We start from the raw sequence: 27,444 nt of genomic DNA, 5'->3' as shown, positions 1-27,444 counted from the left end.
CTGGTCTTTGGAAAAGGACTGCAAATAGAGGCTCCGTGAATACAATGGAGAAAAAGGAAATAATCTTTTTTGCACTCAAAACCAACATATAAGTGCATTGATATCATATCGATTGATCTCGGAAAACATCGTAATTTATAAATTCGAAACAATTTAACAAATTCCAGAGAAAAGCCCGGAAGCAACCGCATCTATTCAACCGCCCACAAAGAGCCAACCCCAAGAAAGCAAGCAGCGCGTACAATCAGAAACCAGAAACCTCATCTTCCTGAATACCAATCCCATAGAGTGCCTCCTAAACTGTGGCAGTGCACTCCCAAGTCATTGGCCCGCCCTATCAGAGAAAAACAAAAATGCAATCTTTCGCCCCCAGGGGCCCTCTATCCACCACTAGACGTACACTACAAGTATATTCCGTTTTACATTCCAACCAAAACCGTCCCACTTGCACTCCAACCAACCGGAATCCCAATGCTCGGGTGTTTGATCTTGTTTCTGAAAACAGCGTTCGCCCTTTGTTGTCTTTTTGAAACTGCAACCGAAGAAAGGTAGAAGCACAGCTTCTGCTGGTAGCTTCCGGTCATACGAGACGATGCGATGATGGTACCCCTACCTGAGCTGGGCGGACAGGCTCTGGAAATGCTGCACTCACTGCTGTATGCACTGCAGTCAGAGGCGACGTTGCAGTTGCTGTCCGGTTGGGTTTAAGGACCGCACCCACTCACACGCGAATTCATCTTATCTCTGGTAGTGAACGGGCACAGTGGTCGGAGGTTTGGCGACGCGGAACCACATTCTTAGATTTTGAGTATGCCGTATTTTTTACCATTGCTAAAAATAGTCAAATGACGCAAAAAGCATGTTCCCAAAATCCCAAATAAGGCCGATACAAATATTTAAAAACAATTATGTCTCCTCCCCCCTCAGATTTTTTTGCCCAAAAATAATATTTTGAGGGGGCAACAACAAAAAATTCGGGTAATTTTGAAGATTTTCAAAACATTCTTTAACATCTCCGACGAGTTTTTTTATTTTTTTTTTCATTTAAATATTTATTTTTTGTTGTCCCCCCTTGACCTTCCGGAGACTACTAGGACATAATTTAAATTAAATATTTGTAACGGCCTAACTTATATAGAATAATGCAAAAAAAGTAATCGGGCCAACCAGGTGGGAACAATTTCATATTCTCACGATTGGTGATCCATAAATTAAACCAAGGAAGGGGTTTTAAAACCACGGAAGTAAAATATCACGTTAATAACTCAGACAAAACACGCTTCTACCCATTTGTAGTATTTTACTTCAGGTTAACTTGGCTTTCTTAATCTGTAGACTCAAGAACGATTTTTTGTTTACATTCCCGACGTTTCGGCCAATTGGTTTTGCGCTTACTCAAGGCTCTTAAGGTAATCAATTGTGATCGTAGGTTAGGTGATGGTGAACCACATTCTTAGATCTTTTATAGTTACCCATATCGTTATTTCTCTTGTAACTAAAAATTATCACATGTCGCAAAAAACATGTTCCCAAGCAATACGAATAGCAAGGTTAAAATACTTCAAATTTCCAAGTAGAAAACGAAATACGTATCTGTTGATACATAAGTGAATATAGCGGAAGTAAATGGAAGTTTGAAGTATTTTAACCTTGTAACATTTTCCCCTAAGACGCTCAATATTATTTTTTTCAATACAAATAGAATATTTATGTAATGCGAAAAAGTAATCGAGCCAACCATGTGGGTACAGATTCATATCATCACGAATGGTTATCAATTAATTAAACCAGAGAACGGCTCCTTATGTAGGAAAAAGTTGTAAACAGGGTATCGATTCAAATTCGAAAATAAAATTCCCTGACTTTCCAGTAATTACTCGAAAAATTCCAGGTATAATTTTTTCAAATTCTTAAGCATATGAAAATCCCTGCATGTTTAAATCCTTGAAGACCAAACAAGTTCCTGAGTTATTAGAAGCCTATTCACTTGTAGAAGCAGAACATTAAGGTTTTGTAATAAATGGTAGGTAATTCTGGTCGTTCACAAAGATTCTAGTAAATGCGCAGAGCTCCCGAAATTGGCTCCAAATAATGTTATAAACTTTCTGGTGCCCTCATCAACCTTCGTGAATTCTCACGGTTTCTTTAGAATCGCAATAGACCTCCACGGCTACTTTTCAAGTCGTTGAAGTTTTCTTATTAATTCTGGAAATTTATGTGGAATCTCGTACCTATCTTATCTTTTGACAAGACTTTGGAACTCTTTCCAAACAATCGTGGGAACTTCTAGAAATCCTTAAAATTCCGTTAAAAATGCCTACGGATTTGCTGGTATTATCAGGAACATAAAAACCTTCTCTGAAGTATACTTACGGAATAAGAATGCTTATTCACTTTCTGTAGGGTGTATGGATTTCTGATAATCGTCACTTACTGCTTGCAATCTTACAGATATTAAAATTCAATTCCTACAATCTCCACAAATCCATTCAGCACTTACAATAAGTCCAGGACAACATTATAACCACTACGATACTTTAAATATTTTGGTTCGAATATGCTCAGGTCACTTGTCATAAGACGAGTTAATACAATCCCATTGAATTCCACCACTTAATTGTATCTTGACAGATACGTATTTCGACCTCAACAGTAAAGCCGTCTTCAGTGTCTCGTACTTGACTCGACTTGAAGAAAGTGATCGCAGCTTACACTATTTATACTATGCGTAGGTATAATAATTTATCTAGGTACTTATCTAGTTACATTTACTACGAATTATTCATGGCGAATTTGGAGGACAACCTAGAGGAACAAGGAGTACTACCTGAGAAATGGTGGAGATACGTGGACGACATTTTCAGCATTATCAACCGGAAAGATCTACCCAGGATTTTGGAAGCGATAAACAACGTGCATAAAGACATCAAATTCACCCACGAGGAGGAAAAGGAAGGTAAATTACCTTTCTTGGATCTACAGGTTATCAAGGGAATAAATGCTACATTAGACTTCGAAATCTACAGGAAGCCCACCAACACCATGAGAGTCATCCCTTCTTATTGGCATTACATCCCCACACTGGGACAGAGCCGCCTCGCAGCTTAGTGTTCATTAAGCACTTCCCCAGTTATTAACTGCGAGGTTTCTAAGCCGAGTTACCATTTTGCATTCGTATATTATGAAGGCTAACACGATGATACTTTTATGCCCAGGAAGTCGAGAAAATTTCCAACCCGAAAATTGCCTAGACCGGCACCGGGAATCGAACCCAGCCACCCTCAGCATGGTCTTGCTTTGTAGCCGCGTGTCTTACCGCACGGCTAAGGAGGGCCCCTAGAGTCCTAAGGAAGGCTAAGGAAGGCCCCTAGAGAGTCATCCCACACACATCAAATCATTTGTATCAGCATAAAATGGCAGCTTTTCATCACATGAACCACAGGATGCAGACGATTCCCCTGAGCGAAGAAGGAAAAACGAAGGAGCTACAACATTTCTTGGAAACAGCGAGGATCAACGGATACAAGGAAAGAACAATACAAGCAATCATCAACAAGAAGCAGAGGAACCTACGGAAAAACAAACTGACACCGATCGGTGAACCATTGAAGAGGGTGTCGGTCCCCTATGATCAACACATCACCCACCAGCTACGCCATCGACTGAGGAAATTCGGCATCGATTTAGTATTCTCCAGCCGAAGCAATCAACTGAAGACACTGTTGGGCTTGAAGAAGTAAGTAAGGCTAAGAGGAAACTGATAAGGGATTAAATTATGAGTTTAGGTGTAAGGTAGCTGAACATGTATATCAGGAAAGTCATTCAATTACGACATCAAACATTAAAATTTTAAGAAATGTCTCTTCTCCGTGGAAGCTTGATGTTGCTGAGAGCTTGGAAATCTACCGACAGGTACAAACGCGGTTGTTGATTAAAGATCAAGGAAATGGTAGCTCCTGGCTCTTCAAGTTTATACCTAAGCATTAAGCGCAACAAGCGAGTGGAAGTAAACACCGTAGTAAATGTAACTAGATAAGTACCTAGATAAATTATTATACCTACGCATAGTATAAATAGTGTAAGCTACGATCATTTTCTTCAAGTCGAGTCAAGTACGAGACACTGATTTGACTGACAATTAAGTGGTGGAATTCAATGGGATTGTACAAACTCGTCTTATGACAAGTGAAGACATTCCACTAAAAAGCTCAAAATAATTTTCTTATGCTCAGGTCCTTCGGAAAAGAAGTGGCACAACTAGCCTCAAATGCTAGGGAGAGCTACATCTATTCCATTTATTTTATCGAGTTTTAGATATTTGCCAAAACGTCCCAAGTGGATCAATCGTCTTGAAATTACAGCATTGTTTTTTTTACAGAAAGTTCAATTACTATCAACTCGATGTTAGACTTTTTCAACAACTACAACAAGCGATGAAACTTCAAAGCAGGCTTGGTAGTCATATGGCTACTGCTTCTACCTCATACGCAGGAGGTCGTGGGTTCAATCCCAGGTCCGATCAATGCGCCTCCTTCGTATCTTCCTCTATATTCCTCATGGTCTAGGAATCGCTAGAACTTGAAATGCACTTCCATACCGTTTCCATTACTATTCCTATACCTTCAACTTGAGGTTTTCTAACAGTAATCTGCTAAATTGAAATGAACTATGGAGATCGTTCCCTACATCCAATTAGAAATTCCATCACTTGCTTTCTGCTATCTATCACATTGGCAGCTCGTTAACCAAGACGGACCTCTGCTTCTCGAACCCAACCCAAAAATTCCAACAAATTCCGCATGAACTCAAATGTGCAGAGTGCAGAGGTATATTCGGCTAGCAGTGGGCGAGTGATTGCATCAACATTTCCTTCCCCTTCCTACATTGACTTGCATTCTGACGTGGCAAGCGCCAGTATGATCTTAACAAATGAGATCACCAGTACTTGTACATTGAAGATGTGTGCTAGTCCCAAGCAAACATCTGTTGGTTCCCTGTGCAAGAACAGCTGATCTGGTCATAATGGAGTAGCAACTACGAGCAGTCAATCAAGCTCAAGCGATGAAACTTCATAAGAAATATCTTATGGAATTTTTTGAAGAACTCGTGGAAAAATGTTTGAAGATTCCTTGGCATATTTTTTGTATGAATCCCTCCACAAATACATTCTAATTTGAGTAAATACCATACAGTCTATTAAGTTTTTTTGTAGTAGAGTTTTTGAAAAAAAAAATCTACTGAACATTTTTTTATTTTTCAGGGAGAATTTTGAAGTAATTTGGCAAATTTAGAGAGAAAAAAAAATTATCTTCAGAAGATATTCCAAATTACACAGAATTCTGTTTTTAAACGATTTTTTCCGCTGGTAATTTTGATCGTGAAATGTTTAAAAAAATTCTAAATAATTCAAAGAAAAATCACATGGTTATTATTATGCGTTAAAGTTAAACATTTAGGATGAATTAAAAATTGAGAAAATGTAAATCGTGTAAAAACAGAATCCAGTGTATCTCACTGAGGTAGTCTCTGGACAAAATTCTCAAACATCAACCAGAATATTTCCTGATAAAATTGTTTTGTAAACATCAAAAGTAACGTTTAGGGATGAACTTATTTTATACATACAAAATCACTCTAATAAATCTACAAAAAATCAAAGCAGCGAATGTAATACTGAAACATTGCCGGTTTTTAATAATGTTTTTGGTTTAAAAAAATGTAAGTAGGCAATGTCTAGACATAAACATAGCCATCTATTAACATGACTATAATTTCGTTTGTAGAGTAAATATGCAAATAGTCGCAGTTTGTAAAGTTCACAACAAATATCCTTTTGATTTGCAAATATAACTGAACATAGCATTGTCTTTGTCTTCTGTAGATAATACAAACATTGTTGAAAAGTTTTGAAGAATTATTTTGAAACCGTCTGATTGATGTGATCTTCTTGATTCTGTCAATATATATCAAATTACATACTTTAAATCAAGGATGTTAACGATCATTTTAGTAGTTTTTCAATAACTCATTCCAGAAGCTGAATTTTTAAATATGTTGTATGGTGGACTTCTAGTGCGAAGGTTTTTCTACAACTTTGCCTTATGGTTCGTTATTAGAATTCAACTAATAACGGAGTTATAGGGCTAGTTGCTGTAACTCAAACTTGATGATTGGAATTTTGTTATCATTTAGTCTAAATTACTGAAACTATAGCTATAACTCCGTTACTAGTGGAATTCAAACAACGAATCATTAGGCAGAGTTGTAGAAAAACCTTCAAAATCCACCATACAACATAATTTGAAATTCAGCTTCTGAATGTGTTATTGACAAACTACTAAATGATTGAACATAAATTACTGAATGATCGTTAACATCCTTGCTTTAAATTATCTAGGAAGCGTCTATGATTGTGGAGTATGGAGTAACGTTTTACCATCGCCACCTCAAAAATGCCAAATGATCGTTTTGCCCCGGGGATGCATATTACCCCAGTTTTTCCTTCTGCTTTTATCCACTATCATTCTCTCAACCACCAAAGTGCCAATGTCTTTATAAGCCCATCATCAAATGGAAGTTCATGAAATGGTTTTAAACATTATCTACAGAATCTTGTTTGTGGCACTTTCAATCGTAGTATTCGACGTTTTCATGAAATAAGCCTTCAAATATCAAGGTTGAAATTTTTTGATGATTGTTTGTTGAACGGTTCTGAACTATGGCCCATTTAGGCCTTTCGATTTAGTTACGATTGCTTCTACTAAATGGTGTACGGAATCAAATTGCATCACTTCCAAAAGTCGATAACATTTCGCCTCAATCGAGAGAGCCTCAATCTCATTGTTCAGGCCGGTTCACACTGCAGCACTTTTTTGATTTTTTGTTTTCGATTTTTGTAATAGTTAGAGGCGTCAAAAAATATGGTTTCTTTGGTAAAGTTGACTTTTTTTAAGTTAAACAATCGACTGAGACAATAAGATTAGTTAATATTTTTAGATGGGATGGATTGCAGGATGAAAAATGTTAGTTAAGGACATGTACAAAATCTTATGAGTTCATTTAAGGAAAAAGCTTCAGCATTTGGATGTATTTAAGAATTAAAGTGAAACAGTTATACGTAGTCAAAGCTTACATATTGTATTTCGGTCCCTGAAAATTTCATTACAATTGGTTGATAGACTAGTTGTTGGCGAGTAGTTCAAAGTGATGCAATTTGATTCCGTACACCCTTTAGATAATTTTCATACATTTATTCGATGAATTTACATCAAAAGATAACAAATTCATTGTGATATATTGTATTTCCTACAATCACATCAACATAATTACATTACGACTAACTCTCTCGATTGATGATTAAATATTTGACCGAACTTTTAGAACTTCTTTTGTTTGATGGGAACATGACTTGCACGCCACTAATGAAGAAACTGCAAAAAATTTAAAAATTACTCTGACACAAAACCACTAAAACTAAATATGTATTTTTTTCTTTATTCATGTGATTTTTTAAATTTAAATAATAAATTATAAGGGGGACTTTTCATAAAAGCTATTTGGATCAGGCCTGAACAGTGACCATTTGAGCAACCTCTGTTATTGATCTAAAATAGATTAATAGAGGCAAATTAGATTACCATGAGTAACATGGAATATGCCCGAAGTAGACTTTTAGTCTAGAGACTGCCAACGGGTCACACAAAAAAATAAAATATACTTCACAGCTTGAATTTTTTTTAAATCAATATGAATTTTTATTACAGTATTGTGATTTTTCCCTGACCTCAATCAAAATTCCCTGACATTCCCTGACATTCCAGGTCCAAATTGAAATTCCCTGACTTTCCCTGACTTTCCAGGTTTTTCCAGGTAGTCGACACCCTGTTGTAAAGTATCGAAAGATGAATAAAGAATCATTAAATGTCTTCACATTCAACGAGTGAGTCACAGATCACAGAAGGAAAATATCACGTCAATAGTTCAGACGCTACACTTCACACTTCTACTCGTTCGCAGCATTTTACTTTACGTGATTTCATTCAACTCTACTGCCCCTATTCGCATAAGCGTCCCATGTCAGTTTTCTTCAACTTGAATATTATGCCGTTGAATTATTCAAACTCGTTTTGCATGGGGAAATGCAAAAAAATGTAATAAATTGATAATAGGGGGAATGACGGCTTTGGCAGGTTTTGTTCTGTTATTGGCAGGGGGGTTTTTTATGACTGACTAGGCTCAAATTTGGCCTAAACGTTCTTTGAATATCAAAGAATATTGTGGCAAAATTTCATAAAATTTAGTCGACAAAAACCACCTGCCAATAATAGAACAAAACCTGCCAAAGCCGTCTTTCTCCCTACCTGCAATCTTTCTGAACATTTGACATAATATTCTTTATCTGTATATATTGCTATGGCACAATTAAATGAACCATAATTATATTTATTGTTTGTGCAAAAAAGTGTATCAAAATCTGCTATGTGACTACATATTATACGAATAAAGAGCAAGAAGTGAGAAGTGAGGTGTCTCTATGGATAGTGAGAAGTTGGGAATAAATAGTGAGAAGTGATGTGACTCACTTCTCACTGCTCATTTCTTGTATTTCATTTCGCTTATTTCGCACTTCTCAATTTTCACAGTGAGAACTGAAAAATGCGAAGTGAAAAATTCCGATATGGGAATGAGAAGCGAGTAAAAAGTGAGGAACAAACAGTGAGAAGTAACTCGGTTCGTACCATGTGTATAGACGCATATGCCGTGGAGTGTGGGTTCGATTCCCTCCCTGGTATGGAGAATTTTTTTCGCGAAGCGGGAAATTTATCATTGGTCCACTGGGTGTTGTGCAAATGTTCATCCGTTGTCTAATGCTAGATGGTAAGTGTTCAGTATGTGCGGCCTCTGGTCGAAGACGATGATTCTGTATTTCTTCTTTTTCTACTTCTCTCATGGCTCTTTTACAGGGAATCAATTTTTTTTAATGCGCATGCGAAACAACCGAGAAAAGAGAACCAACGATAAAGCTTAGTTTTTTGTCGTAGATAATAATGACAAAGATCCGAAAAATTTTGTCAGCAACAAAATAGAAGATAATTTGCTTTATTTCTAGAGCAAATTTCGGTTTTATGCCATTACAGTTTTGGGTTTTATGGAAATATTCGAGAATCGAACAATGTTTACAAAATTAGCATCGTATTTTCGGAAATATCAGAGCATGCAAGGCAAATTATTCTTGTCATATTGTGTTCGGGTTCTGATAAAGGTTTGTCGCTAGGTGCGTTTGTCAGGAACAAACTCTGTTGATGACAAAGAGTATATTGTTAGGCGTTGCTCGAATATTGATTCCCTGCTCTTTTGAATTTTAACAGTGAGAAGTGAGAAATTATGAGTGACAAGTACGAAGTTCGACGTCTCAGTTCTCACTCTTTCACTTCTTGCTTTGTACTTTTGCTTTCTTACTTCTCATTTTTTTTTTCAACTAGCTATATGTACCCGACCTTGAACGAAGCTGCCAGGTTGATCTGGTAGCTGCTGCTGTAATTGAAAAAATATGAAATAGATCGATCAACTTGGTTATTGTGTTACTAATATTTCACCACATTAGGGTAAGGGCGCAACATAGCTTTGGGACATTTCGTCGAATGACGTTTAGTTGAATGACATTTAGTCGAATGGACATTTGTTCGAACAGACATTTAGTCGAATGTTGAAAGCGAATTTCAGCCAATAACAGGGAATTTAGTAAAATGGATAATTCGCCAATAGATTTTTGGTTAAATTTTGATTGATTAATCCACAATACACATGTATGAACTGATTAGAGGAATTCTTGGGCTTGGGGATCAGCAGCGGACAAAACGAATACGGAAGCTACTGAAATAGCAAAATATTAGGTACTGATGGTGAAATACCTTTGATGTGAATGTTATTTTGTTAATACTTTGGAGATGAAATGGACCAGACGTGTTATTGGTTTCGTTGTCAATTTTTTCTCTAATTTATTTTCGGCCGTTTCTATAAAGCATTCAAAAACGAACAATTTTCAAGAATGGATCGGATACAGGTCTGAAGTAAATCATGCCCTCTACGGAGGTTTGATGAAGTGAGGAATGCTGTTCAAACCAAAAGTGATATATGGCGACAGAGTTTGATCGAGCCTTTTTCGGACATCGTGCGGACCGTGCCCGGGAAAGCATTCGAATTTACGTTGGTGTGTTTGAATCGTGCGGACCTTTCCCAAACATCTGCATGAATGCATGTTACTTTAAATCACTGATAAGCCCTTATATTCATTTACTTATAGAGGATGGTTAATTTTTACCAAAGTTTTAAAGCTGGAGCTGAACTAAGCTGACCCGAACTTTCAAAGCCACGAACTCCAATCGAACCTTTAAAGCTGCCAAATCGGCCACAGTTGGTTACATGAGCCCACTTCCAACAGAAGCAAAGAAGGATGAGAAGTGGTAAACGCATTGTAATCATGTCATCTTCTCGGATATTCCTGATGCGTCTTGTTCCAACAGGAGCTATTTTGATAGTGGATGAACTGGTGAGCACGTTCCAATTATTTCCTTTCTTTCTTTCATTTCCTCAAAAATTTAAAAATTTAAAATTGAACACTAAATAAATACAGGCCATCGTTTGTTACTATCGCCGCGGATATTGTGGTCCCAGGTATCCGGTACACGCTTTAGTTAGCAACGGTGGCCCTTCTCGATCTTCTATTCCCGAACGAATAAGGGCGTCCTTGTGAAGTTTTGCTGTACCTGTTATGAATAACTAGTACATCCCGTTCCCTACACTTCATGAACAAACTTCCAAACTTCATTCGACCAAATGCACAAAGATTATTCAATATAAATTTTTTTTTTTTTTTTGTGTCTTTATTAAGGAGACTTTCAGCCCGAGGCTGGCTCGTCTCCGGATATAATAAAAAAAATTGAATTCGACTGAATGTTCATTCGATCAAATGTCCATTCGACCATACGTCATTCGATCAAATGTACTATGTCTCTAGAGGACCAAAAATTCATTTTCGACTAAATGTTCCTTCGACCAAATGTACAAATGTCCATTGGCACAACATATAGGTTAAAGATCACCTAGGAAGATCTCACTTCTGGATACAACAACTCCGTAAAATAAAGCAGGGCAAAAAATAGGATGAAGAACATCCGAAGGAAGGCAGTTTACGATTCGGAATACATTCATTAAGTAAATCTCATTTTTAGAGAAATGTCGCCGAGCTCTATACTAGTCTGCTTAGGATAAAAAATATAAGTCTCAATTTTGGTGAAAATCGGTCAAGGGGTTCAGAAGTTATACTGAATTGTTTGTTTTCTAAGCTATATTCGACTTCTATAACCTCCCGCATAACTCTCCCACTCTTGCTACAATAATTTCCTTAGGGTAGAAAATACGTGTTCCAAATTTGGTTAAAATCGACTTATGCGTTAGAAAGTTATACAAAACTGTTCAGTTCATAATTATCTATCCCTCTCTTTCCTATATGATCCTGCCATCCAGTTCAATATCGTCTTTCTTGGACAGAGAATATGTGTTCCAGGTTTGGTTGAAATCGGTCAACAGGCTCAGAGGTTACACTAAGTTGATCGATAACTAATCAGTACCCCGCCCCCTTTTCCAATGACTTTTATCCCCACTATATCTATCTCCTTTAGACAAAGAATATGTGTTCCGAATTTGGTGGAAATCGGTCAATGAACTCAAAATTAAGCTAAATTGTTTGTTTTTTTTTTTGTGTAAACCTCTACCCCCCACCATCCTCCTTTTCCAAAAATTATCCCACCCCCTATAGTTGTTTCTTTAGGATAAATAATGAGTCTTCAGAAGTTACATAATGTTAATCGATAACTAATCAATACACCTCCCTCCACACCCCATCCCATTTCCAATGACTCTCCCATCCTTCATAAAATTATGTACTCTAGACAGAGAATATGTGCCCCGAATTTGGTGGAAATCGGTGGAGAGGCTCAAAAGTCAACTTAAATTGTTCACTTTCTTATGAATACCTCTCCCCCCATACCCGCCCTCTTTTTAAAAGAACACTTCATTCCTCTATTGTCGTCTCCTTAAGATAAAGAATGAGTGTTCCAAATTTGGTTAAAACCGGTTCATGGGTTCAGTAGTTATGTTGGAACATACATATAAACAAACATTGAGTTATATATACAGACTATACACCCAACCGGCGGATGGTAGATTTTTAAACGATTTTGTATAAGAATCTACCAAAACCTGTATAAGAACTGGGCATATGCGAAAATGTTAGATTCTTATACAAGTATTGTATAAGAATCTAACAATTTTGTAAGCTTTTCTAACAATATTTGTATGATAGCTAACATTTTTTGTATAAGAATCTAACAATTTCGCATATGCCCATTTCTTTACAGGTTTTGGTAGATTCTTATACAGAATTGTTAGAAAATCTAACAACCGCCAGTTGGGTGTATGAATACTATGTATTCAGACTTTTCTCATCCACTATTGTTCGGCAAAATGACATTTTCGGCCTTTGGTCTGTTCGGTCAAATAAATAACTTACTAGAACGCCTTCAAATAGAGATAAAACTGGTGAAATTAATGCACGAGGAGGAGCTTACACGGGAAAAAATCCGGAACCAAAAAGTGGAAAAATGAGTCATGATATCGAGAAACATGTGTGTTTTTATGTTATGAAAATACACCATGAAAAAAGGTCATGGAATCATGACTCTTTTTGCTGTAACGCAATCTTGCCGTTACGTTTTCGATATTTGATTACAGAAAGTGACAAACTGAGTCATGATATCATGAACTATGCACTCCGGAACCATGAGCCATGAGTTATGAAAACAGAATCATAATTCATGAATATGGCATCTGTCATTTATGATTCCGATTTATTTGACGAAAAGTTGCTATCTAGGTCATGATATCATGACGCATGCACAATGGAACCATGAACTAAGGTCATGAAAGTAGCCAAATAATTCATGAATCTGGTATCTGATATTTATGATTCCTTGGGTTCAATTCAAATCCTTAAATCTCAAAATAAAAATCCCTAACTGTCCAGTCTGATTTTTCCAATCAAATAGGCTGGACTGGCAGACTGGACAGTTAGGGATTTTTATTTTGAGATTTAAGGATTTGAATTGAACCCAAGGAATCATAGAAAGACATACCTATTTATTAGAATATTTTTGACTACCTCAGTTAAAATCATGTATAACTGACTATAAAATCTGTCAGCAGCTAAGGGGAAGCAGGGGAGTTCATGATTTTTTCCTTGTTTTATTTTTTCTATACTTACAATTATCCATTTGTTACCTTACGTCGCAATGATCGCCCTCAACAGTTGGATCATAGTTAGTGTAGTTCTACAGTGCCTCTCTCAGTCAACCGAACCCGCACAGGAACGACCCCAATTGGAGGTCATTGTCCATGCAGATAAACGCCATCCGTTCAACGTGTGACACCTCACCGTGAGAATCGAGAAAGTCATCCAGGCGTGCTTCCTTCAGTGCCGGAACGTTCTTCTGATAGTACACGTTCCATAGTGTTTGAACGCACTTGAATATGATCTACGTGAGGGAGGCCTATCGGATCACTATTTGGAAGGTATTGATTTCGGGAGTATGTTTGAGTGAATCGCGGTTGCACTTCTGTTCCAATACGCTTGCCAGTACTTGGCAGCATCCGTAAATCGACTACGGTGCTCATCCTTTTGGAAATCTTGTAATCCAGGTTCCGCACATAGGCCAGCAGGCAGGAACTGAACAGTAAAGGAGGTCCTTCCCGTCGTTTCCTGCTATGTTACTCCCTTTTCACTACCACAAAATGATGGCTCGGAACCAGACACTTCCGCGATTCGATTTCAGACCGAAAACAAAAAATCACACTTTCTTTTCACGTACACAAGAACACAATTTGGTTATAGAATCGAGAAATAAAAACGATTTAACCCCTATCCGATTCGGATTCGACTGCAGCGGGGAGAATTTGTTTTTCGAAATTGGACTGTCTGGAGACGGCGGATTGTCAGCACACAAATTTTACACTTTTGGAAAAAAAAACTTTTTTCAGCTGCTTCGCGGACACCCAACTGACAAGATTGCGTTACGCTGATTTCAGAATTTTTGACATATTTTCATGATTTTGAGTCATCTTTTCATGACTCTGAGTCATGTTTCTAAGACTCAGCGTCGTTTTTCATGACTCAGCGTCATGATTTCATGACTCAAAGTCATGAAAACGTGACTCCGAGTCGTGATATTTTATTTATGAAAATGGGAATAGCATTTTGATAACGCCTCTGGTGGTTAGTACCTTAGTTTAAGACAAAAATGCTATTATTATTCATGGTTATCGTAGTTTAGGTCATGATATCATGCATTGTAGTCATGATATCAAGAAGTAACAAGTTTTATGAAATCATGACTCTTTAGTCATGGATTTGGCAACGGATTTTCACCTGCAGCCGCCGATGGTTGCTTAAGCTGCGACGATGTCGACATCAATTCGGAGGAGCACTGTGACCATATTGAGGCTCCTCGCGAAGAAGTCATATTTGGAAATCTTTAACGTACACAGCCACATTCATAAGGCGTTCGAGATCACAAAAGAAGGTTCGATTGTAATCAGTACTCCAGATGAAAAACGCTATGATATCAGCATATATAGACAGTAGGAGTCCTGTAGGCGAAGCTTCAGTTTGGCATAGTCAAAAACAAAATCCAATTTTCCCGGTTTCCTGTTTTAGCTCCCCTGTATTTAACAATCGTGTTATTTCTCAACAATTGAATCCAACTTCTCAAAAAATGCCGGCCAGACAAGTAATTAATCAAGAATTATCCGGGACCGGGAATCGAACCCAGCCACCCTCAGCATGGTCTTGCTTTGTAGCCGCGCGTCTCACCGCACGGCTAAGGAGGGCCCCTCATGCTCATATCTAATCATTTTTTCGAAGGTGAAACTGACTGGTAACTTTTACCTGTCTATCTATTAGAGCCGTTTATTCGGAAGTGGCTGCAACGTTGTATACCCAGAGCCGTAGCGTGGAAACACAGCGCCCTTGGCGAAACCTTTATCGGGCGGCACTTTCTTGAAGATGTTCAAAATAAAAAGTGTGCTAAGAGGAGGGAGATTAAAATTAACTTTTTTTTGCGTGGTGAACCTAATGATTTTTTGCTTTATGAATTCCTCAAGCCTCAAACCTCAACCGGCATCTGTTCCAATAAATAGGAAGTATTGAGGATTATTAAAAGGCCAGAACATTCCTAGAAATCCCTTGTAGTTAAACGATTCTCTGAAAGATTCAATAAACCTATGCAAATGAAAAAAACTAGATCCAGTAGTGGGTGAATTCCCGACCAACAATGGTCGGTAGTTGGGTCGCTATAGAACCTAGTCACATCAAAAAGAACCTTACTATGAAGTGGATTGAATGACCTTCGGAACCCTTTTAATGAAGGAAAATCCAACTCCAGTGTGGCTTGATTTGATTTGATTTGAAAGATTTGAAAGAACTACTAATCTTTCTATAAAATTCAACTTTAGAGTGAATTGGTAGATGGTAGATAACGATTGGGCCAAATCGGAAATGTAACTGAGTCAAATGCGATCGCATGGTTTGTCTGCATAAAATGAGATAATTTATCTCGAATTCTCGAATTCACACAAACTGCTTATTTGATAACGATTTGGATTTTTTAGTCGCGAACAAAAGCTATATAGACTAGGATATGAATTTGATTTACGTTGGTTACGTAGGGTAACCAAAGAGTGTGAAAACAAGCAACAAAAGAGAATAGCGATACGTCTTTGTCCTCATCTGCAGAGGATAAAGACAATATTGCGTTCCATTTTATTTGCAACAACTATGGAGCAGTATTTGTTGTGAACTTTTCAAACTGTTAAAATTTGTATATTTTAGAAGAAAAACATAAATCATGTTAACTGAACGTTAAGTTTATGTCTAAACATTGATAACTGATACTTATTTAACCTCATCGGAAACTGACTTTTTCACTAAATGCGCGGCATGCGATCAATGTCCTATTCTGTTGCAGTTTGGGATAAACGCTTGTTGCGAGTTGAGTTTGTCCCAACATTTACGAGAGAGGTTAATGTTGTTTGTCATTGGCAATGTTGTTGTTTTACATTCCCTGAGGGTAACTGTACCAGTTTTGGCCACGTTATTTTCTATGCACAAAACATGCCTTTGGGTTTTGAAGTCCTTATATACAGGGCTCCCTTCCCAAAAGCTTCCTCATAGCTCCTTTCCATTTGCATTTTCTGTTTCTTCCTATTTTTCATTTCCTTTCCATCAGGTAAATGACGACAAAGACATTCCCCAATTAGGGAAAATCCATAAAGTACGTCACGCAAAAATCGGCAATTTTCAACCCCCCCTCCCCCCTTCGTCACACTTTTTGTATGAAAACTCTAAAAATTTTGTAAGAGTCGTCACGCTGCTCGGAACCCCCACCCTCCCCCCTAGGAGCGTGACGTACTTTGTGGATGGCCCCTTAGGAACGTTCTGGAACTTGTGTCAATTATTGACGGAACATGGCCTTCCGGAGATATGTCAAACACTTGATTATGAATGTAACTAGTAACTAGTTGTCCTCTCCTTGAGAAATGCCACAGACTGGAGTGCCCTAATTACCGAGGAATAACCCTCTTGAATTCGGCGTACAAAATTATGTCCCGTGTTCTGTTCAACAGATTGAGACCGCTTGTTGGCCAATACAGGTTTTCGTGAGGTCCGATCAACGACGGATCAAATGTTTACCCTGAGACAAATCCTTGATAAATTCCGGGAGTACAACTTGCAGATACATAATATGTTTATTGATATCAAGGCGGCGCACGATTCAGTGAAACGGAATGAATTATGGCAAATTATGCTAGAGCATGGTTTTCCGGCGAAACTGATACGGCTGATTCGTATAACGTTGGACGGATCGAAATCAAGTGTAAGGGTTGCGGATGAAATATCGACATCAATTGTTACCTTAGATGGATTGAAGCAGGGTGATGCACTCTCTAATCTACTGTTCAATATAGCGCTCGAGGGAGCGATTAGGAGAGCTGGTGTGCTGGTGATGAGGCTAGGAGTAAGCGCATCGCTACGGCTATTATTGTTACTATTCTGTGTCCGAATCCCGGCGCGGCCGTCTAATTTTGTAATTGTTCTGCGAGAATTCTCGCGAAAAGTGAGTGAGAGGTAAAAGTGAAAAAGGATTTTCATCTTCAAAGACTAAAAAAAGTTGATCCTTAACATACACAAAGAAACTAACCTCGAGTCACCACGAGTACGCTGGCTTCTACCCCCCTCTTACTAACCGTATAATAAAATGATATTGATTGTATATATCACAAAGAACAATGGCTCCGTAAAGTGTTATACACGCCTGAGCCTACCAAATAAACGAAATTGGAAGAAAAAAAATACACAAAGAAAAAAAACTCAGTTGGCCCGAGAAATCCTTGCTTTGGTCTTATTGAAACAAAAAGTCGAAACCCTGCAAATAACATATTTGTACAAAATGATCGATTTGGCCATATGACCCGTTCGGGCAAATGGCTTTCGGCCGAAAGGGTTTTGTCCAAACGACCCTTCCCCGGCATTGAAACACTTTTGGAAACCCTGGTTGGTGGAGTATTTTTTATATTTAAACTACTGTAAAAAGTCTATTCTGCCACTGTGCATCGCCAAGGGCTCGGCGCTCTTTTTTTTCAAGCATCTAAATAAAAGGCCCACCATGAGTTTTTTTTTATCATCAGCTAAATAAGTTTCTAGGTTAGGTACCTATGTACGTTGGACCCGGAGCACGATTTATTTAGTCAACGCGGCGGCGAGGTCACATCTTGATGGCATTTCGCATTCAGGTGTGCGGAATGTGTGTGCAAAACGCTAAATAATGCAAAACGCTCTCCAAAAATGGATTATTTGGCATTTCAGGATGCGGACCATGGCCGCCGCAAGATGGGATCTCCCCCTGTCGGCGAGGGTGAGAAAGTTCAAATCGAAAAGTGTTGCTAAGACAAAGCTTAAATTTAGATTGCGTGTCTTTGGTTCCCTCGGTAGGTCGGTTGGTCGGTTGGTCAAAGCCCGAGCAAGCGGAGTGGTGTAAATCTCGTGGGATCCAACACGTGACAAGAGCAAAATGGATCTCGACAGTCATGGCATGCGGTCTTTTGTGAGCAGTGCAGCAGAACCACAAAGATTGCACATTTTCCGCTGAGTTGGTCTCCGTAGAGGAATGAAGAGTTACTGCAGTTACTTTGCTTGATGCGGTGGCAATGAGAGCAGACTGGGCAGCCAGCTGACGGACCGGTGCGGTAGCTAGCTGAAAGCCAGACGAGCTGAGATTGGGGACGAGACGACAAATAAGCTGCCTGACAGCGGAGGAACGACTCTGAAGCATGTGGCCAACGCTGGGTAATTTTACGCCATGGCCGTCTCGCAACCAGTGCTCTGCTGAGGGATTACTGCGGAACTCCGGGAGGAATACATGTTTGCTGCTGACTGGCAAGAGTGTCAATCATAATTCTTGTTTACAACAGTTTATTCATTGGTTTAGTTCAACAAGTTATTATTTGTCGGAGCAGTCGCGCTGCTGCGGGAATTGTCTACAGTGAAATCTTGCTGTTTGAATGATTGTTTGTGATTTCTGGTAATGTTTGATTTTATTTTTCAGAATTAGAAATTCAGTAAACCATCTGGATTGGATAGCAGGCACGTCAATCATCTTGAGAATTTGAGCTGATTGAAGATTACTCTGAGAAATAATATTCGAAATTCTATGCTTGTGGATGAATCTGGAGCAGTACTAAAAGTCACAGAAAAATTAAGATTTTCCTAAGCAGTATCGATTCCGCAGGAAAATGCTTCGCTAAACTATCTCTCATTATTAATATGCAAGCGTTTTTTGTCTTTTCTAACTTTCTGAAAAAGCTTCAAACAAAACTTCAACATCTCTAGTTAAATTACCGAAAATCTTTTCATCATTTCCCGTCTCGTGTTAATTAAATTTTAACCTGCTGCTCGTTTTCTAAGAAAAACTTCGAAGAAATCCTTCCACACTTTTTGCCACATGTGAAACTTCCTCGGCAGGAAAATCCTTGCGCTTGGAGAACTCACTTCCCAAGCAGCCGGAACGCAAAGCGCCGAGCATATTATCTACCTGCGTTACGGGGCTGTGGGTGTGTCGCCCTCTCGGAAAAGCCATTTATCATCGCAACTTATCAAGTCTCTGAAGCGCGAAAGGATTTTCCAGCTTGCTGCTCGTCCGGGTGTCAGAACAGCAGCACTAATGAGTGTTGATACACTCGCGCGTGTGCGGGTAGCAAACATGATTAATATTTTCGTTGCCTCACCAACCGAAGCGTTCGTTGGGAAAAGTCAATTAGCAAAACGGTGATTAAATACATCACACTCGAGATGGCTGAGATGAAGCTTTTTGCGAGGAAATGGAAGTTTGTAGGAATCACCGGTTGATGCTCTTGAAACAATGAAAAAAGGACGAGTTTGTGGTACGCTTATTGATGAAATGTCATTAACAGTTCGAATAGCTGAAAATAAGTACATCGATTTATACGTTCTTGTGAAAAATTTCTTTACATTTGTTCAACGGAGATTAACTGCAAACTCTTCTGTGGCAAATTAATTGAGCTGGAGGGAGCTGTGAAAATATTTAATGAGAGTTTCCGAATATCTTCAAAAAGTTCTAAGCGAGCTCCTGAGTGTTGTTTATGAGTTCTTATTACACATATTCGATACATTTCGGCTTTATAGGATTTGCTTTAACGAGCTCTATTTCAAGTGCTTCAATTTAACTTCCAGCATTACTGGACCGACTAAATCTTCCAACTGTGCCTATGGTCTATTCAGATCTAAAAACTGAACTTTAGATTCCATATTCCATTCGTTTCCCAAGCAGCAACCTTCAAACGGAAACTATCCTGAGGCATAATATCCATCGCTCAAATCCTTTGAGCACCGGCTGCTGCGGCAGCTCCTCAACAACAATGCGCTACCGTAGGCCAGTTTCGAAGCTCCAAATGGTGGCCGGGTTGGTACTTTAATCTCTGCGCCGTTCGTAGGCAAAAGTCATAGACCGCCGCCGAACGAGGGGATTATTTTTACGAGCCCACTTTTCCTACCATCCTTTGTTCCGCAAATCTAGCCCAGAGTCAGCCAGTACGGGATATGCCCATATTGGATTCAACGATGACGACGATGCTCCAATTCTTCGGCACGCGGACCAAGATCATTGGCGAAAGATTAAAATTTATGGTCAATTGATTGTTTTCCTTCCTTCCCCTGTTGGCGGGTGCTGCAAAAAAATATTGGACTGGGGTAGGTATCGGAGAAACAGCCAGAAGCATACACTTATTCACGGGGAAGCGGGCTTCGAACCGGGTCTCTTATCTAAATATTTTCACGGTTGCATGCGCTTTCGGGGCTGGATTATCCCGTTGCCCGTGTGTCGCCTTGGGGCATCAGTGCCAGCGTCGGAGCATAAGTAACAGTGTCAGTGCTCAGTAAGCAATAACAGCAAAAAGACGACCAGACTGAATAGGACAACTTTACGCGATGATGATGCCACGAGCGAGCGCAGATAGTGGGGCGGTTGGCTGGCCGGTCGTCGTCGGTACCAACTCGGCAGAAAAGAAACCTGTCCTGCTATCCAAGAAAGAATGTTAATGTTCCGCTATTATTTTATTAACCAAGTGCAATCTCTACGGCGTGGACACGGTGTACTTTTTTTCAGGGTTGCCGCCCTGCGACAATGATCCATTGAGAAATGGGTTGTGCTCTACACTTCACACAGTTGGTTGCGGTCGTCGAGTAGCATTTCAAGTTTTATAGCACATTTTGGGTGGTTTTCAAGAGCAACAACTGACAAAAATCAAGAGCTACATATCTTTAACTTCCTGATGACTACTTACCAGGCGTGCTTTTGATTCGAAGAAAGCTGTGAACTGCATTCCTGTTTTTTAAGCTTTTCATATAGTCAGGTTAGTTGCTTTAATTAGTTCTGTAAGCTTCTACAAAAAACTGATCTCATCTCATCCTTGGTCTTCCATAGCTCTACGCAGTCTATACTGTCGTTGCCGCCTTTGGAATCGATTAAAGATGGTGCGCCGGGACTTTGTTTGAATGGCATTAAAGAAAGATTTGTCGAAAAATGAAAATCTGGTCCGTTTCCGAGAGCTCAACAACGAGGCCCGCTTGAAGACTTTGATAGAACTTGCGTATTTGTATAGAACAGCACAGCTGCTCCATTTAATTCCATTTAATTCCACATTCTGTAGGGTCTCTTTCTGCAGCATGCCCACCAGCATATGTTAATATTTCGTAGAACCAATTGTTGCTCTCAGCTGCGTCGCTATAATGGCTGCTTCTACTGTACTTCAGCAGTCCTCAAGAGACACTTCTTTCGACAACGTTTCATCAAGGTGCTGCGCAATGACGACATCTAATTGCTTCAGCCGCTATAGGTCGTACCGAGGCAGTCGTCGATACCGAGTATTTTTGATAACGTATAGTGGTCAGAAACAATGTTAGCGCCATGATAGGTACTGTCGTCGATCTCCAGGTGTGTCGGTAAAGAAGGCTGTGCTGGAAGTAGGTTCAGCAAATGGCCATTTTCTTAAAGATGGTGAAATCAATCAGTCACCAGCAGTTTTTGTTCGCCAGCCGGTGGACGTTGATCTTTCCAATAGTCGAATCAAAATTTCTCTCGAATTAAACAGCCCGTGCAATTCGAAGTCTCCTCGTTAGCTTTGCTGCTTCCTCGACCGTGTGGACGCTATCCAAGTAGTCATCGATGAAATGATTCTTAATTGATCCCCTGGACCCCCCGTCGACATCGACGATTGCTTCGAAGAAGAGTGCATACAGATTCTGGAGGAGAAGGACGCAGCGTGGGCAGTTGCGCTGCTGCAAGGCAGAACGTGGCACGTTATAGACAGAAGCTGAGACAGCAGAGCAGACCCGCCTTTTTCAGGAGAAGAAACTCCGCCTGGAAGAAGCGGAGTGCGAGGAGATAGAACAGCTGTGATGTACTCAAGAAACACGCAAGTTCTATCAGAAGTTCAACGCATCCCGCAAAGGCTTCGTACCGCGAGCCGAAAAATGCAGAGATAAGGATGGGAGCATCTTGACGGACGAACGAGTGGTGATCGAAAAGTGGAAGCAGCACTACGAGGAACATTTATATAGCGCTGAGAGCACAGACAGTGAAAGTCAAGGCAGTGGAGAAGATGACTACGTCCGTTCAGCGGACGATGGAAGTCAACCAACCCCACCTTGAGGGAAGTTAAGGATGCCATCCAACAGCTAAAGACCAATAAAGCACCTGGTTAGGATCGTATCGGAGCTGAGCTCATCAAGATGGGCCTGGAAAAGCTGGCCACTTGCCTGCAAAAACTGATAGTCAGAATATAGGAAACGGAACAGCTACCAGAGAAGTGGAAGGACTTTTCGAACTATCACCATCCTTAATTCCGCCTACAAAGTGATATCCCAGATCATCTTCCGTCGTCTATCACCATTAGTGAATTCGTGGGAAGTTATCAAGTCGGCTTTGCGATTCATTGTCAATGTTATCATAATAACACATACAGGATGGAAAATTGCTAGACTTCAACTTGGAGTTTACATATTTGAAAAAGTGTCAGGATTAGATTTTTTTCATTCTCAGTTTAGAGTTGTTTTCATCAGAAGCCATTTTAATTGCTGAATTGAAAAGAACATTATTGAGCTCTTTTTAGTGGAATGTTTTCATTGTCATAAGACGAGTTTAATACAATTCCCTTTAATTCCGCCACCTCGTATTACTTTTACATATCCGTATTTCGACCTCAACTGCAAGGTCGTCTACAGTGTCTCGTACTTGAATTGTACTAAACTCGTCTTATGATATTGCTGAATTGAGATGATCGCAAATATTAATATAATATAAGTACCAATATATGTTTCTTGTAAACTTTAGGGTCTTTTTGCTTTCGGGTTTTCAAGTTTTTATCTCGCTAGTAGCCCAAACCGGATTTTTCAAACCAAATGGGCATCTACGGTTTTTAACCGGCACTGCTTCTATTATTGTTCTTATAATTATTTCAAAGAACATTTCAGTGGCGCTTTATATGTTCATTTCATTTCTAAGTTTCCAGTTTACACTGTTTAGTTTTGATTTGATATCAACAAAATTTGCCGAAGGGTAATCAAAAATTTCCACAAATTTGTATTCCGAAAGTGATTTTTTATTCTTATCCTTATCCATTGAGCTCTAAATTAGACATTTTATCGAATAAACACTGTAATACTTCATTTTCTTCTACAATTGGCAGTAAAATACTATCATTATTCATGTCTGGAATGAAATCAACATAGCGTTGATTGAAGTCCGTATGTGTGTGTGTAGGGGGGGGGCTTTCAAAAATCCAAACTGCTGAAAAAACCGCATTTCTTGACCGATTCTTTCGCAACAAGTTGCATTCCATCCGGAAGGATCCCAATTTTTGATTTATACTAGTTTCGAGGCTATCCACAGTACAGTTGCAGAATTATTCCAGATTCCGTTGGGGTCAGTTGTCCCCGGAATAAGTGGCCATTTACAATTTTAAGTCAAAACAGGTCGTGCGACACCTCAAACTTCATGATTTCACAAAGCAATGATGCGAATGAAATTTTTAGGGTTCTTGACCCACTCGGATTCAATCCGGCCACATCGGTCACAATCCCGGGACCAACGGAATGGCCATTTTCTAAATTGATTCAAAAACAGGTCGTGGGACACCTCAAACTTCATAATTTTACAAAGCAATGATGAGAATGATATTTTTAGGGTTCCTGGCCCACTCGGATCCATTCCGGCCACAATCCGGAGGACCTACGGAATGGCCATTTTCTAAATTGATCCAAAACAGGTCGTGCGACACCTCAAACTTCATGATTTCACAAAGCAATGATGACAATGATATTTTTAGGGTTCCTGGCCAACTCGGATTCAATTCGACCACATCGGTCACAATCCAGGGACCCAGGAATTCCACCGAAAATTTATACAGAAATTATACCGTAAATGAAATCAACAATGGAATTTTCGGAGGAATTCCTAGATTAATTCCCAAAGAAACCCTGATAGAATTCCCGTGGAAACTTCAAGATTTCTACTGGGACATCCTCCAGGAGTTTTTATGAAAATTCCTCCTGGAGTTCCTCCGGGAATTCCACCGGCAATTCCTCAAAGAGTTCCTGCAGGATTTTCTCCGAGAATTATTCCGGTAGTTCTATCGGCAGATCCTACGGGGGTTCCTCTTCCGGGAATTTTTCTAGAATTTCCTCCGGGAATTCATTCAAGCTTTCTTTATGGAATTCATTTAGGCTTCTTCAGGAATTTATATAGAAAATCCTCCAGAAGCTCCACCGAGAATTTCTCTGGGAGCTCCTGAGGTCTCCGGGAGGTCCTCTGATGATGATGATGATCTAGCTCAGCTACATACCCCTAGAAAGGTTTCAGTTAGACGAGATTTGTGTATAAGATGAATTATTCAAGAATTTTTTCGAGCATTCTTCTGGTAGTTGCACTGGCAGTTCCTTCGGGGGTTCATTTGAAAATTCTCTTGGGAGTTTTTTCAGAAATTCCTCCGGAAGTTATTTCAAGAATGGCTCCGGGAGTTCCACCAGTAGCTCTTCCAGGAAATCATGCAGGCTTGTTTTAGGAAATCATTTAGTCCTTCTTCAGAAATTTAGCTGGAAATTCCTCCCAAATTTCTTCCAATAGTTTCTCTTTGAGTCCGTCTAGGAATTCTGCTAAGAGTTCCTCCTGAAATTCCTCCGGGAGCTCTTTCGGCAGTTACTACAAGAATACCTCCGGGAGATCCACCGGCAGTTTCTATGAGAATTCCTCCGGAAGTTTCTACGGTAGTTTCCCCGAGTGTTCCTCTAAGAAGGAACTCCTGGAGTAATTTCCGAAGGAGCTCTTGGAGGAATTTCCGGAGAAATTATCAGAGGATTTTTCGGAGAAACTTCCGGTGGAGCTTTTGGAGGAATTTCTTAAAGAACTACAGGAATGAAGATTGAATTTCTTTCGGCGATAGCAGTCTTAATAAGTAGCAAATACTTTATTGCTCCTACATCCGACGTTTCGGACTATGTATTTTTGTTGGTGTGTGTAGTGCCCTACACCATCAAATACATACTCCTAACTTATGAATAAGGTTTAAAAATTAACCGAAACGTCAGATGTAAGAGCAACAAAGTATTTTCTACTTATTAAGACTGCTATCGCCGAAAGAAATTCAATCTTCATAGCAAAACTTCAGTCGTCAATTCCCAGATAATGAACTACAGAAAGAATTTCTAGAGTAACTCTCGTAAGAACTCTTGGATGAACTCCTAAATGAATATCCGTAAGAATTCCAGGAGGAACTCCTGGAAGAGTTCTTAAAAGATCTCCCAGAGCAACTCCCAGAGAAATTCTCCGAGGAACTTCTGGAGGATTTTGTAGATAAATTCTAAAAAAAAGCCTGAATGAATTCCCGGAGGAACTACTGCTGGAACTCCCGGAGAAATTTTCAGGGTGAAAAGTCGTTGGAATACCTGGAGTTGAATTTCTAGAGGAACTTCCGAAATCCCATTTCCCGTGAAATTCCTGCCAAATATCCTCCTGGATTTCCCTGTGAAGTTCTTGGAGGGATTCCCAGAGAAACTCTTGGAAAAACTCCTGGAGGAGGTCCCACAAGCACTTCCGGAAGAATTCTTACAAGGAAGTCCTGAATTAATTCTTGGAGGAGCCTGGAGGAGGTCCCACAAGCACTTCCGTAAGAATTCTCACAAGGAAGTCCTGAATTAATTCTTGGAGAAGTTCATGAAGTAATTTCTGAATAAATATCTGAAGGAATTTCCGGAAAAATACCAGGAGAAATTATTGCAGAAATTTCCAGATGAAATGCTGAAGAAATTACCGGATGAATTCCCGGAGATATTTGTGAAGAAATTTGTTTTTTGTTTTTTTTATTCGTTTCTTTATTTGGTAGGCACTCTGTGTTTCTCAACCGCTACTACGCCGTCATCTACTGTGGTATTCTGCTGTACAGAATCCACACAGAATCTGTTGTTATCATTGCCGGATCCATCTCATCGTGAGTCCATTGTGTCCTTTTGTCCGTATCGTGTATCCAATTGCTCGTTGCATTGTTCGGTTGCCGCTTATCCGGGTACGTTGGAGGTATGTCTCCGAGAAGAACAATTTGTTAGTCGTCATCGGGCAGCCGTGTCAGTAAGACGCGCACCCCAAAACGCCACCGTTTGGGCTGCACCTCAGGCGACTGACAAGGGCTTGGTGGAGGGGCTGGGAATCGAACCCATGATCATCCGCTTATAAGGCGAACGTGTAGCCAACTACGTTACTACACCCCACATAGTTCTGAAAAAAATACTTGGAAGAACTCTTGAAAGATATCTTGGAGGAACTCAAATTAATATCCGAATGACATTCTGGAGTGAATTTCTAGCGAAAGGAAAGCATTCCTGGACAATCCCGCGGAAAAATTTCGGGAGAAATTCCTGAAGGAATTCCTGGAGAAGTACCTGAAGCAATTCCCGGGAAAATACCTGAAAGAATTTCCGAGGAAATTTATGGACGAATTCCTGGATAAATTTCTAAAGAAATTTTTAGATGAATTCTTGAAGTAATAGCAGTAATTCCAGAATGAAATCCTAGAGGATTTCGCTATTAAATTTATGGAAGTATTACCGGAAAAACTCCTGAAAGTTATCCTGGAGGAATTAAAGGAAGAGTTCCTGGAGGAATGCCCGGAGAAGTTTCTAGAAGAATTTCCGAAGGAATTTCTTATAGATTTACAAGTGAAATTGTGGAGCGAAATCGGAGGATTCCCGTCATAAATTTCTGAAGAAACTTCTAGCGGAATTTTGGAAGGAAATTCCATTTGTATTCTTGAAGGAACTCTCGAATGTATTCCTGAAGGAAATGCCGCAGGTTTTTTTTCTGGAAGAATAGCCAAAGAAATGTATAAAAGGAAAAATTGGAGAAGAAAAGAAATCTTCAAGGAATTTCCTCATGAATTTCCTAAAAAACAAATTTAGTGAGGGGTTTCTAGATAAGGAAAAATTACAATTACATGAGAAAGATTTTTGAACGATTTTCAGAGGAATTTGTGGATTACTTTCCGGAAGAATTTAAAAGTTCCCAGGGAAGCTTCTGGAAGGATTTCAGAGAGAATTCTTGAGCCCGAAACTTTTCGAGTTGTTTTGCCTCAACGTGCCCAGTCTGGCTACGCCCTTGTATCATTCCCATCATTGCTTTGTAAAATCATGAAGTTTGAGGTGTTACATGACCTATTTTGAATTAATTTAGAAAATAACCATCCCGTAGGTCCCCGGATTGTGACCGATGT

General features: G+C 39.4%; 1 protein-coding gene across 1 annotated transcript in view; it reads right to left on the bottom strand.

Annotated features, from left to right (window-relative positions):
* Window positions 1–27,444, bottom strand: part of LOC134222772 (roundabout homolog 2-like) — a 294,250-nt gene that overhangs the window by 11,939 nt on the left and 254,867 nt on the right.

The sequence above is a fragment of the Armigeres subalbatus genome, chromosome 3 (assembly GCF_024139115.2).
Source record: "Armigeres subalbatus isolate Guangzhou_Male chromosome 3, GZ_Asu_2, whole genome shotgun sequence".
NCBI classification, from domain to species: domain Eukaryota; kingdom Metazoa; phylum Arthropoda; class Insecta; order Diptera; family Culicidae; genus Armigeres; species Armigeres subalbatus.
This window is presented reverse-complemented; position numbering and strand designations above follow the sequence as displayed.